Source organism: Eschrichtius robustus, chromosome 1 (assembly GCF_028021215.1).
Source record: "Eschrichtius robustus isolate mEscRob2 chromosome 1, mEscRob2.pri, whole genome shotgun sequence".
In the NCBI taxonomy this organism is placed as follows: domain Eukaryota; kingdom Metazoa; phylum Chordata; class Mammalia; order Artiodactyla; family Eschrichtiidae; genus Eschrichtius; species Eschrichtius robustus.
This window is the reverse complement of record NC_090824.1, coordinates 4,373,917-4,390,356: the sequence shown is the minus strand read 5'-3', so window position 1 is coordinate 4,390,356 and position 16,440 is coordinate 4,373,917. Positions and strand designations below refer to the sequence as shown.

Sequence of the window (16,440 nt, the reverse complement as noted above, 5' to 3'; positions counted from 1 at the left end):
GAATCAAAAATTATGTTTAGTCTAATTCAGCAGTCAAATTCAGTAGTTGTTTCGTTCATTTTTAGAACTACTTAATATTACATTACATGATCCTCCACAAATGACTTAAACATTCTCGTATTGATATAGCACTGACTGATAACTCTGTGGCAACCCACAAGCCCATGGAAGACTCTGTGTTTGAGAAGTGATTAAAGATGGTGGTTTCATCACTTTTCATTGAACCATCGTTAAAACATGGGCAAACTAAATAAAAGAAACACCCAGAAGGACCAATGGTGAATGTGGATTTGGTATGAAGCATGGATGTTGATTGATCACGCATGTTCTCTGAGGTCCATTATAAAAGGAGATTTTGTTCCTGGAGTTTTATGATTGTATTGTTATTCATGGATCAATTAATAAGTAAATGCAGAAAGAACAACGTGTCTGGATCGATGATGAGTTCCATGGGGTATCTGAAACAGGAGTTTTGATTAAACCCATATGCACTTCTGAGGTCCATGGCAAAGAGACACATGGCTAAATTATTCCCTCTGTGGGAAAAGAGCACATGGTACCTTGTGTTTGTACTTTTGTGGTTCTTGGGGATGGATTGTATTTTTATTATAAAGTTGACCCATAAATAGGTAAAATGTATCAATAAATTAAAAAATATAATAAGTCATGTACCTATTATTAAGGAATGTAACGAAACATGGATTGTTATTAAAATCTAGCTGAGACTCTGACTCTTTACTATACATTAATAGTAGAGACTGTTACTGCTCTGGAAGGTGGTATATGTATGGTCATTTGTATATAACAGTTTTTGTTCTGTGTTGGTGGTGGGTTGCTCACTGGTTGTAGTATTAAGGAAATGCAAATGCATTTACTTGTATAAATACTTGTTTAAATAACCACGTAATTGAGAGCCAGAGACCACTGATGAGAATGTTTGGTAAGACAACACTTCTAATTAATCCAATCCTTTTTTTCATTGATTTTTGTTAAAACAATAAAAAAAGAAGCAAGTCTGTTATTCTCAATGGCAATGACCATAGATAGACATAAATTTTGTTCAGTGTTCTTGTCTAGTGGATAAGATCACAGATACTGATATGTTTGTATAAGAGAAAGAAGGTATACTTTTATATCTCAATCTATTTTTAAGAAGTCAGCAAACCACAGACCAATTCAGAACACATGTTTTGATATCAGGATACTGATTCATCTTGTTTTCTGGGTCAGATATTCTAGGAAAAATTCTAAGCTCTTCTATTTTTTGAATGGTACACCTGAACCTTTCCAAGTTCCAGTAATTTGATTCTGGGTTAGTGTCTAACCATTTTGAGTTTTCTTTAGAAAAATAAAGACATGATAATATTATTCCCTGAAAAATAAAATAAATCAGTAGGTGAATGAATCTGTAAGTCCATATAGTGGAGGATTGGTGAGATTGTACCATGAAACATAGTAAATATGTCCAATTCTGCAGAAGTCAGTCCAATAAGATGATCTTGGCTCTTCCTATGTAAGTAGCAGGTAAAGTCAGATATCTCTAATTGTAGTTTTAATTTTGTGTTGAATAATGAATTCAGTGGTATTCACATTATTTAATAGTAAAATTTAAGTAAGTAAATAAAGGAGTGCCATTCTTAGGAAAATGATGAGAATGTGTTATAACAATTTGAAAAAAGCTAACTCTATAGTTTTTAATAATAGGCTCTTTTTTTTCTTTATAGAATGAACACCACACATCTGATTTAATCATTCTCTAAGGGTGAAGACCCTTACTTCTGAGACTAAGGAGCTTAAAGACCAAACTAAGGAAACATCAATGTTGGTGTTCTAAGCTCCGATGGGGGTTATTAATGGGATCCCACTAAATTATTTCAATAAAATAAATAGTTAAATAGTACATGAAATTAAGGAATGCCAGTTACCAGCCCATGATTGGAATGTGTCATAAACTAACATTTATGATTAATTTGACTCGGCCCGACTAAGGACCATTACTTAAGTGATGGAGGGCATTTCACATATTTTCAGAGCAGTTTAACTTCCTACTTAATATTCTTGCCACATTTGCTGAATCCATTTCTTCATTGATTAAGACCTCAGTTGCTAACTCTTTGAGGCTGGAGTACTTTGGAAGATGGCAGATGTCATTTTTGTCAGTTGTGGGCTAAGATGATAGGTCTGTGGTTGTTGATTACACTAGCTTTAATGTAAGGCCAAATCAAGTGAAAGAGTAGCAGGTGGGCACTAATCTTAAGAAAGGGATTGATATGAAGCAAGCATGCTGATTAACCCCTACATGTAAAACAGAGCCTCACAGTGAAATGTGACTGAGTCTATTCGCTCTGCATGAACAGGGGCAATGAACAGATCTTGGTTGTATTTAAGGCTTTTGTTCTTAGTTTTGCGTCACCGAAGGTTATTGATTGTATAATTATCCGTGAATTCATGAACGAGTGAATCAGTTCAAGAAGGCATAAGTGGATGAAGAAATAGAAAGACATGCCTGGGTCGATGATGGGTATTGGTGGAGGTATCTGAGTCAATAACTTTGATTAAGCGCTCTGTGTAACTTTGAGGTCCACTATGGAAAGAGAACTAGTAAATATTCTCTGTAGACATTAACTAGTAGTAGAAGTTAGGAAAAGACAATAAACTTGTTCCTGGGCTTTTGTGGTTCATGGATATGGATTGTATTATTGCAAGTGAATCAGTGCACGAATAAAGAAAGAAATGTACATCTGAAAAACGAAGAGATCTGCTCATGGAACAATCAGTAGAGTGCAATAAAATAAGTATTAATATTAATACAATTCTGAAGTAAAATGAACCGGTTTAGTCTGTAATCCTCTTTCACATGGAACATATGAGTATCTGTGGTCAGGAGGCAATGTTTTGAGTTTTGGTAGTTTGCTATTTTTTAATTAGGAAAAGGAAAAGTGTTTGCATCAGTCAATAATCTATTAAATAACCATGTACTTAACAGATGTTTATATTAGTGGAAATTTGTAATTGTTACAGATCTTAATCTTGGGCTAGGTGGTGGAGTTAATAATGTTTATTATATTATTCATAACTAAGAATTCAATACTGGATTAGTTAAAAATTACATTTTTGAGCCAAAGTTTATTGTTATCTAGTTCTGCCTGACTAACAATCATTAAAAAATTGAAATCTAGTCTAAATCTGCTTTTTCCTCCCCAGAGTGAACACAGGACAGCTGATTTAATCACTTAATAAAGAATTGTTATCGTAAGCAAGGAGCATAAAGTCTAATATAAGTAAGTCCCTTGGTTCACATTCTTTGTTTGAATGGTTTATTCATGAACGTTAGCTGAAGAATTCCGAAGTAATAATTATGTACTACGTACATGAAATATATAAAACACTTCAAGTATGGACCAATGATGGGAATATGTTACAAACCCCAAATTATGTTTAATCTAAATCAGCACAACTGAGGTCATTTTAAAAGGAGATAGAAGTTATTTAATTTATTCTCTGAGCTGTTTAATATTATTTTCTATTTTCTACCATGGTTGATTTCACCATTTGCCTGTGGGTAGAGGGGCTGATGACTCTTTGTGGGCAGCCCAGAGGTGATTCAGATGGTGGTTTCATTATTTTTCATGGAACCATCTTTGACATACAGATGAATTAAATAAAAGAGGGCCACACAGGAAGCAATGCTGAATGTGGGTTTGATACAAAGCCGGGATGTTGACCCATCCACATGTGCAGGTTTGAGTTCCATTATAGAAGAAATGTCGTTTATTAGCTCTATAGGGTGAGAACCTAAAATTCAAGGATCTTGTTTTTGGAATTTTGTGATTGTATTATTATTTGTGCATCAGAAAGTTAATCAATAAATGAAAAAAAAATTTCTAGCAAGGACCAGTGATGAATCTCATGGGGTTTCTGAAACAAGAATTTTGATTAAGCCCATCTGCAACTCTGAGGTCCAAAGCGAAGAGACATCTCATTATTCTCTTTGTGGGAAATGCACGTACAACACCTTATTCTCAGGCTTTTTGGTTTGGGGTATGAATAGCGTTATTAGAATAAATTTAGCCTATGAATAAAGAAATATATCAGTGAATGAGGAATAAGAGAGATATATGTGTACTACTTTTTAAAGCATGTAATGAAACATTGATAATTACGAAAACAATTTTGAGATTTTTAGTCCCAGTAAATTAATAGTCAAGGCTCTTATCATTTTTGTAAGGAGCATATGGTCATTTGCACACAAAACTCAATGTTTTTGTTTTGTGTGGAGGCGAGTTGCCAATCGATCATTTTATTAAGGAAAGAGAAATACATTTACATAAATAGTTGATTGAATAAACTGTGTAATTGGGAGGGAAAGCATGGAATGATGATGAGACTCTTTTATTCAACCACATTTGTGATTAATTCAATCTTTTAATGCAATTTTATGTTGCAACAAACAAACTTAAATTAAAGTAACCAGTTTGCTATTCTTTTGGGTAATGACATTAGGACAAATGTAAATATTATTCAAGGTGCTTATCCAGTGCGGGTGGGTCACAGATATTGAAGTTTAATTACAAGTGAACAAATGTATACATTTGTATCTCAATCAATTTTTCAAAACTGTCAGCCAGTATTGCCTCAATGGAAAGCATGCAATGGGATGTAAAGATTGTGATTCATCATGTTTTACACAACTGATGTCCACAGGAAGATAAAGAGTCATAGGGCTTTCCAATGGTGTACATAGACATTTGTAAATAATAGTGTTTCAGTTCTGGTTTGATGATTGTTTAAGCTTTTTGGAATTCTTTTAGAAAAATAAAGGGATGGTCTTATTATTCCATGAGTAATTAAATAAAGGAATTAGTGAGTTAATTAATAAATATATTAAGTAGGGTAAAGCTTGGACCATTGGTGAGATTGTGCCATGAGTTGAATCTCCCATGTATCCAATGCCACACAAATAAAGTTCAATAAAAAAGATGATCTTGGCTCTTCGTGGGTAGTAAGTAGGGAGACATATTCTTAATAATTATACTTATTTTTCTTCTGTTTACTGCTAGATCCAGTGGTGTTCATTGTATTATTTAAAATTAAAAAATTGTGCACAAGTTAATAAATATAAAGTAGAGCTCTCTCTTTCCAAATGTTGAGAATAGAAAGCAAACCAAGGATTATTGTTACCTGATTTTTTTTTTTTTTTAATTTTTTTTAAAACTTTTTTTTTCTTTTTTTTTAAGAAATTCACGTTCTTTTATTTATGTATTTATTTATTTATGACTGTGTTGAGTCTTCGTTTCTGTGCGAGGGCTTTCTCCAGTTGCGGCAAGTGGGGACCACTCCTCATCGCGGTGCGCGGGCCTCTCACCATCGCGGCCTCTCTTGTTGCGGAGCACAGGCTCCAGACGCGCAGGCTCAGCAATTGTGGCTCACGGGCCCAGTTGCTCCGTGGCATGTGGGATCTTCCCAGACCAGGGCTCGAACCCGTGTCCCCTGCATTGGCAGGCAGACTCTCAACCACTGCGCCACCAGGGAAGCCCCTGTTACCTGATTATTGATTTTTAAAAATGGGTAATTGTAGATTGATTCTTTTTAAAATTTGCTTTTTACTGCTCAGAATGAACAACTCTACCATATTTGATTATTAGCCCATGGCAAAGATCTTGAGTTTTACCTCTTTGGATAAAGAGAGAAGAGATCTATGTAAGTGATAAAGTTCATGTTCTACTTGGGGGGCTTGGTCATGGGTATCCACTGAGATGTTTTGAAGGAATAAATGGCTACATACACAAACAATTCAAGATGGTCATGCATTGACCAATGATTAAAATGTGTTAGGAATTCAGAATTATGATTACTCCATTTCAGCATTTCAGCATGACTGAATTTATTAGGACAACAAGATGAAAGGCATTTCACTCATTTTCAGAAAATTTTAATATTCCATTTAATTTTTTTACCACAGTGGATATAAACTTCTCCATTGGTATTGTTATAGACTGTGAACCCACTGAGGAGGAGAATATACAAAAATGGAAAATTTTGCATTTTTCTTAGTTGTGGTATAAAATGGAAGTTCATTGTTCATCTTTAAAATATGGATGTTAAGTGAAAGAGGTCCAAGCATGGACGAATGGCTAATATGGAACTGATATGATGCAAGGAAATTGATTTACTCATATTTTCAATGCTGGGCTGCATTGCACAAAGAGAGCTACTTCTCTAGCTCTGTAGGAAGTGAATGTTCACAGACATATTCATATCTTAATGAATATCTTAATGGACATTGACTGTATTATTATTAATGAATCAATGAATAAGTCAAGAACAACATATCAAACAAAGGCACAGAATACCAAGTCTGGATCGATGATGAGTATGCGTGGGGCATCTGAATAACATTTTGATTAAACCCAGTCTGTAACTCTGAGGTCCGTTGCATCTTTGGGAAATGTGCTTACAGAGGAAGTCAGAAATATTCAAGGATTGTGTTCTTGACCTTTTGTTGTTTATGAATGTGGATTGTATTATTGTAAGTAAATAAATGTATGAATAAATAAAGTATAAAGAGGAGGGCTACACCTTGTCCAATTATGAAAGGAGCTTATGAACCAAAAATTATTGTTAATACATTTCTGAAAATTTGAGTTCAATAAAATAGACCAAGGCTACTCCTCCTTTGGGAGCATAGATATATGTGAACGTCAGTGTTGTTCTTGGTTGGTGGTGAGTTTCTGGTTGTATGTCTTACTTTAAGAATATTTACATAACTGTACAATAATAATACTTAATAAATATATTCAATAGTAATATAACAAATCATGATAAACATATTAATATAACATTTAATAAATAGTAGTTTAATATAATCAATAATGAAAAATAAAATACAAATGATTAGATAGTTATTGAAACATACAAAAGGTCTAAGCATGAGATTTGAGAATATGCTAATTATGAATCCTCTTGTGTTCATTGATTTTTATTTTTAAAAAAGTAAATGCATTTGATGATTTTTGTGAGTAATCATCAAATGGATAGATTTAGTGTCTCTCAGCATTTTTGTCAAGTGTTCTTAGGCTTCACCAATATTGGTGCTATTATTATAAGTGAGCAAAAGCATAATTTCATATCTCAATCTATTATTTAGAAGAGTACAAACTGTGGGCCAGTTAGGAGCATATGTAATATGTGAAGGAGCATGATTAATCCTGTTTTATTGCCTAGAAATCCACTTAAATAAAAAAGATCTGAGCCCCTCCATCTTTAAGAAGGATCATATAGACCCCACTCTCTAAACACATCTTGCTGTTAACATTTAAATTCAAACAGCCAAAAATAAAAATTTAGTTCCTTAGTAACACTAGGCACATTTCAAGCTATAAGTGGCCAGTGGTTACCATTTTGGTCATTGCTGATAGATAAAGTTGCATGTAATAGTATTTAGTTTTGAATAGCAGATGGCTCTATCAGTTTGTATTTCCTTTCAAAAAAGAAGGTCTAGATAATTAAATTATGCTTAGAATTATTAAATAAATGAGTGAATAAATTAATCAATAAGTACATGAGTTAAAGTATATGGCACCAAGGGGTCAGATTGTTTTTTGAAATAAGAATTTAAATTCATCACATTTTGCAAAAGTTTTCCCCATTAAAAAAATTATGTGGCCTTTTTGCGATTAGGTAGGGGTATAGACAAATATTAATAATAGTTATAGTTCCTATATTGGGTGATAGATTAAAACATCTTCATAAAAACATTTAAAAAGTCTTCATTATTTTATTTCACACTAAAAATTAAGTCAATAGATGAAAAGGATACCACTGTTGGATGGATTGATGAAAATGTGACACAAACCAATGTTTCTGGTTAATCTAGTAATGCAGAACTAACTTCTATTTTAAAAATCTAAGTTTACACTTTTCATTCTTTTAAAAATCTGCCTTTTCCTTCTGAATGAACACTCCACGTTGGATTCAGTCATTGTCCAATGATGAAGATCTTAGCTGTTACTTCTGTAGGTAAGGAGCAATGTAAGTAACAATCAAAGTTTCTGTTTTTTGTTTGTATGGTTTGTTCATGTGTGGTCACTGAGGTGGTTCAAGAGAACAAAAGGTTGTATACATAAAAACCAAATCCAAGAACACCAAGTATGGACTAATAGTGAAGAATGTGTTATGGGCCAAGGAGTAGAATTAACACATTTCAGCACCTCTGAGATTCATTTTAAAAAGAAATGAAAGGCATTTAATTAATTTTCAGAACCATTTGCTATTTCATATTATTTCTGCACTGCAGTTGGTTTAAGCATTTCCATATTGTTAGAGATCCAGCCTATTAATTGTTTAGAGGACGCTCTTAGAAGGTGGAACTTATTGTGTGTGTTCTAGATGTAGGGTACCATTGTGGTTTTTGGATGTTCACTACAGCATGTTTAAAATTGGGTGAATTAAATCAACATGGCCCAATGATGGGTCATTTTTTGTGATGGTACTGAGATGAAGCAAGGCTACACTTAGATCTAGTCTGAAAGCTCTGTCAGAAATCAGTCTAGAGACAATTATCATAGTTATATCAAGGATCCTGTTTTTGGGAGTCTGTGACTCATGGGAAAATGAAGGTATAAATAACAAAGAAAAAGAGTGCCAAGCCTGGACCAATGATGAGATTGGAGGGTGTCTGAATCAAAACTTTTGATTAAAGCCATCTGTAACTCTGAGGTCCATCATTTAAAAGTGGCCTTCTCTTTTTTTTCCTTTATGGAAATGAGTGTATAGCAGAAGTTCAGAATATTCAGGTGTCTTGATCACAGGCGTCCACACCTTCTGGGTATAGATTGATTTTCATAAGTAAATCAATGCATGAATAAATGAAGAAATGTAAAGATGGGTAAATATAAAGGAAGCTGGGCCTGGACCAGTTATGAGAGTATGTAATGAAACATGGATTATTGTTATAAGTTTCTGTAGCACTAAATTCCAGTGAAATATATACATAAAGGCTGTTTGCCCTCTTTTGGAAGGAATATGTATACAGATGTATGTAAGATTCAGAATTATTGTTTGATGTAGGTGGTTGTTTGCTGGTTGGTTGTTTTTACTTAGAGAAGGGAAAAAATACATAAATAAATGCTTATTAAATAATTATTTAATTGAAAAAAGAATGAGCAAAGCTCATCTTCAGAATGTGCCTTATGAAAAGAGTTATTATTAGTCCAACTCTGTTCACTGAGTTTTATTAAAAACAATAAAAGCATCTAGTTTTTAAATCTCTGTGTAGTGAAATAGACATATGGCAACAATAAATATTATTCAAGTTTCCTATCTAATGTTAGTTAATTCCTAGATATTGATGTATTCTTACATGTAAATAGATGAAGTCCTAATCACAGTCAATAGTCTAAAAGGAGGCAAACATGGCTCAGTAAGAAGCAAGAATAATGACTAATCTTTTTGTATACTACTAATCCTCTCTTCCTAGTTTAGGTATGAACATATAGACATGTACATGAAGATCATTTCTATTCTGGGTTGTTCATGGGTTTATCACTTTGTGTGTGCGTGTGTTTGTATATTTGAATATATGATCGAGTATTCCATGAATAAGTCCATAAATGAATAAATAAAACAATGAACAATTGAATTAAAATATGAGTAGGGTCAAGCATAGACCTTGGTCAGACTATGCCATGAATCACAGATTGTAAATTCAACCATTTCTACACAAATTGAGACCATTAAAAAAAGATTATCTAGGCTCTTACCTATGTGGGTAGGGGTCTATAGACAGAAATGAGCAATAGTCATAGTTCTTATTTTTGAGTGATGAATTCAACAGTGTTCATTATATTATTTAAAAGTAATAGTTAAATCAAGTAATAAAAAGGAGTGCTGTTCTCAGGTCAGTGATGAAAATGACACTTGAATCAACTTAATGATTAACGTAGTACCACGCAACTAATGTCCTTTTAAATCAATCTAATTCTCAACTGTTCATTCTTTTGAACATTGGCATTTAACTCCACAGAATGAAGACCATGGCTGCTTTAATCAGTCTGTTTTGAGGAGGATCTTGACTGTTACCTTTGTGGGTAAGGATTCTAATGACTAAAATAAAATAATAATAGTCAAAAGATCTTGGAGTGAATTTTTCATTAGTGTTTGTTGAATTATTTAGATTAGGAAGATGCAAGAGAGCTGGAAGAGGAAGCATACAAAGCAAGGATGATAATTGATCCATACATACCTCAATGAGGGCCACTACAAAAAGAGATCTCATCTATTGAGAAAGATCTAGTTTATGGGAAAAGAGCCTATACACAGATGTTGGTCATATTCAAGGGTCTTGTTCTTGGCCTTTTTTAAATTCATGGATATTGATGTTATTACTGTTGGTGGATCAATGAATGGATCAATGAACAAAGGTATAAATGAAGAAAAAGGTTGCTTAGCCTGGATCTATGATGAGTACCCTGGGGTGTCTGAAGTCAAGGACTTTGATTAAACCCTATAACTCTGAGGTCCATTACAAAAAGATTAATTCCTCTTTGTTATCTCTACAGGAAATGAACTTGTTCAAGGAGTTAAAAATATTCAAGAGTTTGTTCTTGTGCTTGGGTTTCTGAGTATTGTATTTTCAGTAAATCACTGCATGAATAAATCAAGAAAGTATAAATGAATAAGGACAAAATGGTTTATTCCTGGTCCAAATATGGGAGAATGTAATGTAATATATGTAATATAAAAATCATTATTAATACATTTCTGAAGCACTGAGTTCCAGTAAAATAAATTGATTAAAGCTGACCATTTTGAGTAAAGAGCATTTCGATAAATGGGTGTAAGAGCTCATGTTGTTTTTCTGGATTGGGTTGTTGGTTTTTGTTTTATTAAGAGAAGGGCAAAACGTTTACTTAAATTAATTATTGATTAAATAACTACGTAATTGAGAGTGGGCTTATACTTGGACCTATGTTGAGAATGTCAAATGACCAGTTATGATTAATTCAATGATCTTCTACTTTTTAATTAAAAAAAAGAACAAGAAAAAATTATCTGATCTTTTTTCTGTGCCTAATGAGCATATGGACAGGCATTAATATTGTTCTGTTTCTGTGGAGTCACAAGTATTAATGTTATTATTATAAATGTATCAAGGAATAAGTTAATATTTTAATCAGTTCCTTGAAAGAAGGTAACGCATGGCCCAGTGAGGACCATGTGTTATGAAACAAGGAGAGTGATTAATCCAGTTCTAACAATTGCTCTCTAGATAAAAAAACTAGACCTAGGCTCTTAATTTTTGAAATGGTCAATATATTTAGAGAGGATTTCTCTTCCTGGCTTGTTGGTACAATTACTTTAAAAAAATGGAAGATAAAATGACTCCATGTATAGCTATATACATACATACATATATAAAGGTGGGACAAGCATGGACAGTTGCTGAGAATGTGCTCGAATCTAAGACTCAGATTAACCGAATTCTCTCCAAGAAAGGTTCATTTAGAAAGTTGTTATAGCTCTTACTGACTGGGTAGGGGACACACAAGCAGACATGTGTAATAGTCATAGTTCTTATTCTTTTGTCTGGTGTTGCTTTCAGAGGTGTTCATTATATTCGTTACATTTAATACTTGATTCAATCAATCAAGCAATATGCCATGGAGAGTTTTAATATACAACAAGCACTAAGGTTTATTCCTCATCAGTTGTTGACTTGAAGTCAGCTAGAAAAATCTGAATCTAGCCTCAACTATCTATCTTATCTATCTATCTACCTAATCTAATCTGTCTATTTTCATATTTGCTTTGTACTCTACAGAATGGATGTGCAATGATTCAATTAAGGACTATAGAAACTTACGTAAGTAACAGTCAAAGTAATTGCTTCTGGTTTGGTGGTTTGTCATGGGTGTTAACTCCGTTATTGGAAGGGAATAAATGGCTACATGTACAAATTAAATGAATGGAGATCATGTGTGGGCCAATTCAGTACATCTGTGGTCAATTAAGGAGAAAAAAGAAAGACCATTTTATTTATTTTCACAGTTAATTATTCAATTAATTAATTAATGTACAATGTAGTATCAATTTTAATTTGAGTCACAGTTGATTTAAACCTCCCTCTATAAAGACATGGTTTTGTCACATTCAAAACAGTAAAATGGGGTCAATATAAAGTATTGTATTAATTAATCTATATAGAAAACATTGTGGCCAATTAATGAAATATATATATATTGTCAGTGGGAAGTAATTCTATAGAGAAATGTTAGAGATATTCAAGGATCTTGTTTCAAGTTTTTATGACCTCCAGGCATTTATTTTATTATTATTAGTGAATTGATGACTTAATCAATAAAAACATGCAGACATGATTGAAGATAATGAGGGCCAATCCTGGACCAATGGTGATGCTGGTGGGGTATGAGTCATGGATGATGAGTACTTGTCTGGAACTCTGAGGTCCAACCCAGTAAGAAATCTAGTCTATACCATACATCCGTTAGAAATTATCCTGTGGACATATGTTAGGAATATTCAAGGATCTTGTTCTTAGTTTTTGTTATGGAATTTGATTCTGTTATTATAGGTGGATCAACGAAAGAATCAATCAGTAAATACAGTTGACCCTTGAACAACACGTGGTGTAACCCCATGCAGTCGAAAGTCCTTGTAAGGCTATCTCTGCTTCAGAAGCAAAGGGATTGATAAATGACTCACCCAAGGCTAAGAATCTTAAATAGTTTGGATAGAATCAGGACTCAAACCCTGGTTCTTTTGATACCACATGTTGTGATCTCTAATCAAACACAAATTTTTCCCACACTTAGTTGATTTAAAGATCCCTAAATTGAAAATACAGGTACTATATTTATTGAAAAAAATCCATGTACAAATGGATCCATGCAGTTCAAACCCCATGTTGTTCAAGGGTCAACTGTATACAAATAAGTAAAGACGGTGAAGCATTGTCCAATTATGATAATATGTCATGAAGTAAGAGGATCTGTTAATATATGTTAAAAACACTGATTCAATTAAGAAGGACATGGTTTTATGTTATTTCTTTGGCTAATGGTTCTATAGAAAGCACAAGTAATAATTATTATTCCTATTCTGGCTCAGTGGCAAGTTTGATATTTTCTTGAGGGAAATATCAATAAATATTACCCCCAATTAATGAATACCTAAATTACTGATGTAATGAAAGGTGAAATACAAGGATTAATGAAGATAATATCTCAGTGTTTTTTTCATCTTCTCTGCTTTGTACTTCTTAGAGTGGGCACACCAAGCCAACTTAAACACCTTGCATGATCTTGAGCTCTAAGTGTAAGAAATAGTCAAAGTTCTTGTCTTGTTTTTGGTGGTTTGTTTAGGATGTTAACTGTAATATTAAAAAATAATTAAATATAATAAAAAAGGCCAACCATGGCCCCCTTATAAATACGGAACTGATATGAAACATTATATTGATGAATCAATATTTGCAACCACGTAGGTGATTAGCGAAATGTAAATTCAAGGAGGCAAATGATTCTATAGAGAGATATTAGAGATTCTTTTTTTAAAAAGTTTTATTTAATTAATTAATTTTTTATACAGCAGGTTCTTATTAGTTATCTATTTTATACATATTAGTGTATACATGTCAATCCCAATCTCCCAATTCATCCCCTCCCCGCCCCCCCAACACCGCGCTTTCCCTCCTTGGTGTCCATATGTTTGTAGAGATTCTTGAAGGTCTTATTTTCAAGTTTTTTTTGACTCATAGATATTTATTTTACAATTGTTGCTTTATCGATAAGTTAATCGGTAAAGAAGTGTAGAAGTGAATGAAGAAAAAGTGGGCTGAGCCTGGACCAATGATGACCACTGGTAGCGTATGAGTCATGGATGGTGAATACTATGTGTCAAGACCTCTGAGGTCCATCACAATAAGAGATCTAGTCTATTTCCTCTGTTGGAAATTGCCATATTCACAGATGTTAGTAATATACAAGGATTGTGTTCTTGGTTTTTGTGTTCAAGAACTTTGATTTTATTAGTATAAACAGATAAATGAAAGAATCAGTCAATAAAAACAAATAAATATGAATAAGTGAAGCACTGTAAATTATGAAAATTAATAAATCCCTAAGAGGCTGAATAGCTGAAATGTGGAGAACAAAGTCAATGCAGATAAGGTCTCAATTTTTTAAAATCACCTTCTGTGCTTTGTACTTCTCAGCATGGATGCATTGGAGCTGATTTAAGGATTCATCTAAGGTCACAAGATGTCTGGTTGTCTCTGTGTTTGGCACATAGAAACAAATGTGAGTTTTTATGGGTAAACACTCTGTATTTGAAAAGTATGAAATATAAACAAAGAATACCAGACATGGTCCATTGATTAATAATGCAGCATTATATTGATTAATTCCTATATGAAACTTTGAGGGTGATTAATGAAAGAGATATATCAGTGTAGTAAACGATTCTATAGACAGAAGTAAAACTATTCAAGGCCTATGTTCTAGGTTTTTTGTGCTTCATAGGTATTCATTTTATTCCTATTAGAGAATTTGTTGAATTAATTACTAAACAAAGGTAGACGAGAGTGGGGAAAAAAAAAGGCCAGGCCTGGGCCAATGATGACCACTGGTGGCGTATGCATCGTGCATGATGAATATGTGTCTGGAACCCTGAGGTCCAACATAAAAAAGAAATCTAGTTTATTGCCTCTGTTGGAAATGATCCTATAGACAGATTTAGGATTTATTTTATAAAGCTCATGCTCAGGGATCTTTGTGTTTATGGATTTTGATTCTATTATAATAAATGAATCAATAAAGAATCAATGTGCAGATGTAAATGAATAAGATGAAGAGGGTGAAGCATCGTCCAATTATGAAGAAATTTAAGGCTAGAGATAATATTAATAAATATGGAAACACTAAGTCAGTTAAGAAATAAATGGTTCAAGGGTGTTTCCTCTAGCTAAGGATGTTATAGACAATATAAATAATGGCCAGTATTTATTCTGGGTTAGTAGAAAGTTCAATGTGGTTTGTTTTCTTAGGAAAAAGTTATATATTACCCAATTCATATATAACATAATCACTGAAAATTAAATGTAGATACAAAGATCAGTAGAGGAAACATCTCAATCATGTTATCATCTACTCTGCTTTCTATGCTTTAGAATGGACACGCTTTAGCTGATTTAAACATATGTCTTGGTCAACAATCTCTGAATTTGCCTGTACATGGAAACCAACGTGAGTAATAGTCAGTGGTCTCATCTTACTGTGGGGAGTTTGTTTAGGGTATTCTCTGAAATATTAAAAATAATATTCACTATAAGAAAAAATACTAACCATGGTCCAGTGATTAAATTGGAAATGTATGAATCATTGTTGAGTAATCTATCTTTAGAATAATGAGGGTGATTAATGAAAGAAGTGTACTCAATTAGGCAGTGGTTCTAAAGAAAATTATAAAGATACTGAAGGCTCTTGTCCTTGAGCTTTTGTGACTCATAGATATTTATTTAATTACCATGAGTAAATTGATAAATTAATCAGTAAACAGAAGTAGATGGGAGTAAGAAAAAGAGTCGCAAACCTGGACTAATGATGACATCTGGTGGTGTAGGAGTCATATACGATGAATACCACGTGTCTGGAACTCTGAGGTCCAACACAAAACAAAACCTAGTCTGTTTCCTCTCTTGCAAATCATCCCTATAAACAAGGATATGGTTCTTCTAATTTTGGATCCATGAATTTCTATGTTATTAATATAAATAGATCAATGATAGAACCAATAAACAAAGTATAACTAAATAAAAGCAAGAATGAAGCCTTATCAACCATGAGTATATGTGGTGAGGCAAGAAGTATTATTAATATAAATTGAAGAAACTGATGCGTATTAATAAATGGATGGACCAAGGGTGTTCGCTCTTTTTCTAAGGATCATATCATTATATTCATATTTATGCTTATATATGTGTATAAATCATGGAAAATAATAAATACCTTTGTGACTGAGTAAATGAAATGAGGAAAACAAGGACCAATTTAGAGAAAGTCTCAATGTTTTTCTATCATCTACTCTGCTCTGTACTCCTCAGAATGGACGCACGCTAGTGGATTTAAGCATCTTTCATGGTCACGTGCACTATAGACCAATGTGAGTAATGCAGTAAGCAAACTCATGTCTTTGAGAGCTTCTTTTTTTCCTCAAATATTCACTGTATTGTTAGAAGTGTGGAATAGAATTAATATTAGTAATAATGAGTTAATCAATGAACTTATGCAGATGAGAATGAAGAAATAGAGGCCCATGTATGGACCAATGATGATGACTGATATCGTAGGAGTCATGGATGATGAATACTACGTGTCTGAAACTCAGGTTCAGTCAAAAAAGAAATATAATCTGTTGCCTCTA

The 16,440-nt window shown here is 33.1% G+C and overlaps 10 non-coding genes and 1 pseudogene across 10 annotated transcripts; all 11 read left to right on the top strand.

Moving 5' to 3' along the window:
* Positions 1–430: 430 nt before the first annotated feature.
* LOC137752535 (small nucleolar RNA SNORD113/SNORD114 family) lies at positions 431–505 on the top strand. The gene has a single exon (XR_011071190.1). It is a non-coding gene; the product is annotated as a small nucleolar RNA SNORD113/SNORD114 family (small nucleolar RNA).
* A 2,002-nt stretch (positions 506–2,507) lies between these two features.
* On the top strand, positions 2,508–2,585 carry LOC137752477 (small nucleolar RNA SNORD113/SNORD114 family; annotated as a pseudogene).
* A 1,305-nt stretch (positions 2,586–3,890) lies between these two features.
* On the top strand, positions 3,891–3,965 carry LOC137752470 (small nucleolar RNA SNORD113/SNORD114 family). Its single transcript, XR_011071184.1, has one exon. It is a non-coding gene; the product is annotated as a small nucleolar RNA SNORD113/SNORD114 family (small nucleolar RNA).
* Positions 3,966–6,359: 2,394 nt separating this feature from the next.
* LOC137752407 (small nucleolar RNA SNORD113/SNORD114 family) lies at positions 6,360–6,434 on the top strand. The gene has a single exon (XR_011071176.1). It is a non-coding gene; the product is annotated as a small nucleolar RNA SNORD113/SNORD114 family (small nucleolar RNA).
* Positions 6,435–8,650: 2,216 nt separating this feature from the next.
* Positions 8,651–8,724, top strand: LOC137752318 (small nucleolar RNA SNORD113/SNORD114 family). The gene has a single exon (XR_011071165.1). It is a non-coding gene; the product is annotated as a small nucleolar RNA SNORD113/SNORD114 family (small nucleolar RNA).
* A 1,726-nt stretch (positions 8,725–10,450) lies between these two features.
* On the top strand, positions 10,451–10,523 carry LOC137752439 (small nucleolar RNA SNORD113/SNORD114 family). The gene has a single exon (XR_011071180.1). It is a non-coding gene; the product is annotated as a small nucleolar RNA SNORD113/SNORD114 family (small nucleolar RNA).
* A 1,877-nt stretch (positions 10,524–12,400) lies between these two features.
* On the top strand, positions 12,401–12,471 carry LOC137752196 (small nucleolar RNA SNORD113/SNORD114 family). Its single transcript, XR_011071082.1, has one exon. It is a non-coding gene; the product is annotated as a small nucleolar RNA SNORD113/SNORD114 family (small nucleolar RNA).
* A 1,390-nt stretch (positions 12,472–13,861) lies between these two features.
* Positions 13,862–13,936, top strand: LOC137752129 (small nucleolar RNA SNORD113/SNORD114 family). The gene has a single exon (XR_011071059.1). It is a non-coding gene; the product is annotated as a small nucleolar RNA SNORD113/SNORD114 family (small nucleolar RNA).
* A 690-nt stretch (positions 13,937–14,626) lies between these two features.
* On the top strand, positions 14,627–14,698 carry LOC137752187 (small nucleolar RNA SNORD113/SNORD114 family). Its single transcript, XR_011071080.1, has one exon. It is a non-coding gene; the product is annotated as a small nucleolar RNA SNORD113/SNORD114 family (small nucleolar RNA).
* Positions 14,699–15,610: 912 nt separating this feature from the next.
* Positions 15,611–15,685, top strand: LOC137752096 (small nucleolar RNA SNORD113/SNORD114 family). The gene has a single exon (XR_011071047.1). It is a non-coding gene; the product is annotated as a small nucleolar RNA SNORD113/SNORD114 family (small nucleolar RNA).
* A 652-nt stretch (positions 15,686–16,337) lies between these two features.
* Positions 16,338–16,410, top strand: LOC137752284 (small nucleolar RNA SNORD113/SNORD114 family). The gene has a single exon (XR_011071134.1). It is a non-coding gene; the product is annotated as a small nucleolar RNA SNORD113/SNORD114 family (small nucleolar RNA).
* Positions 16,411–16,440: the final 30 nt, after the last annotated feature.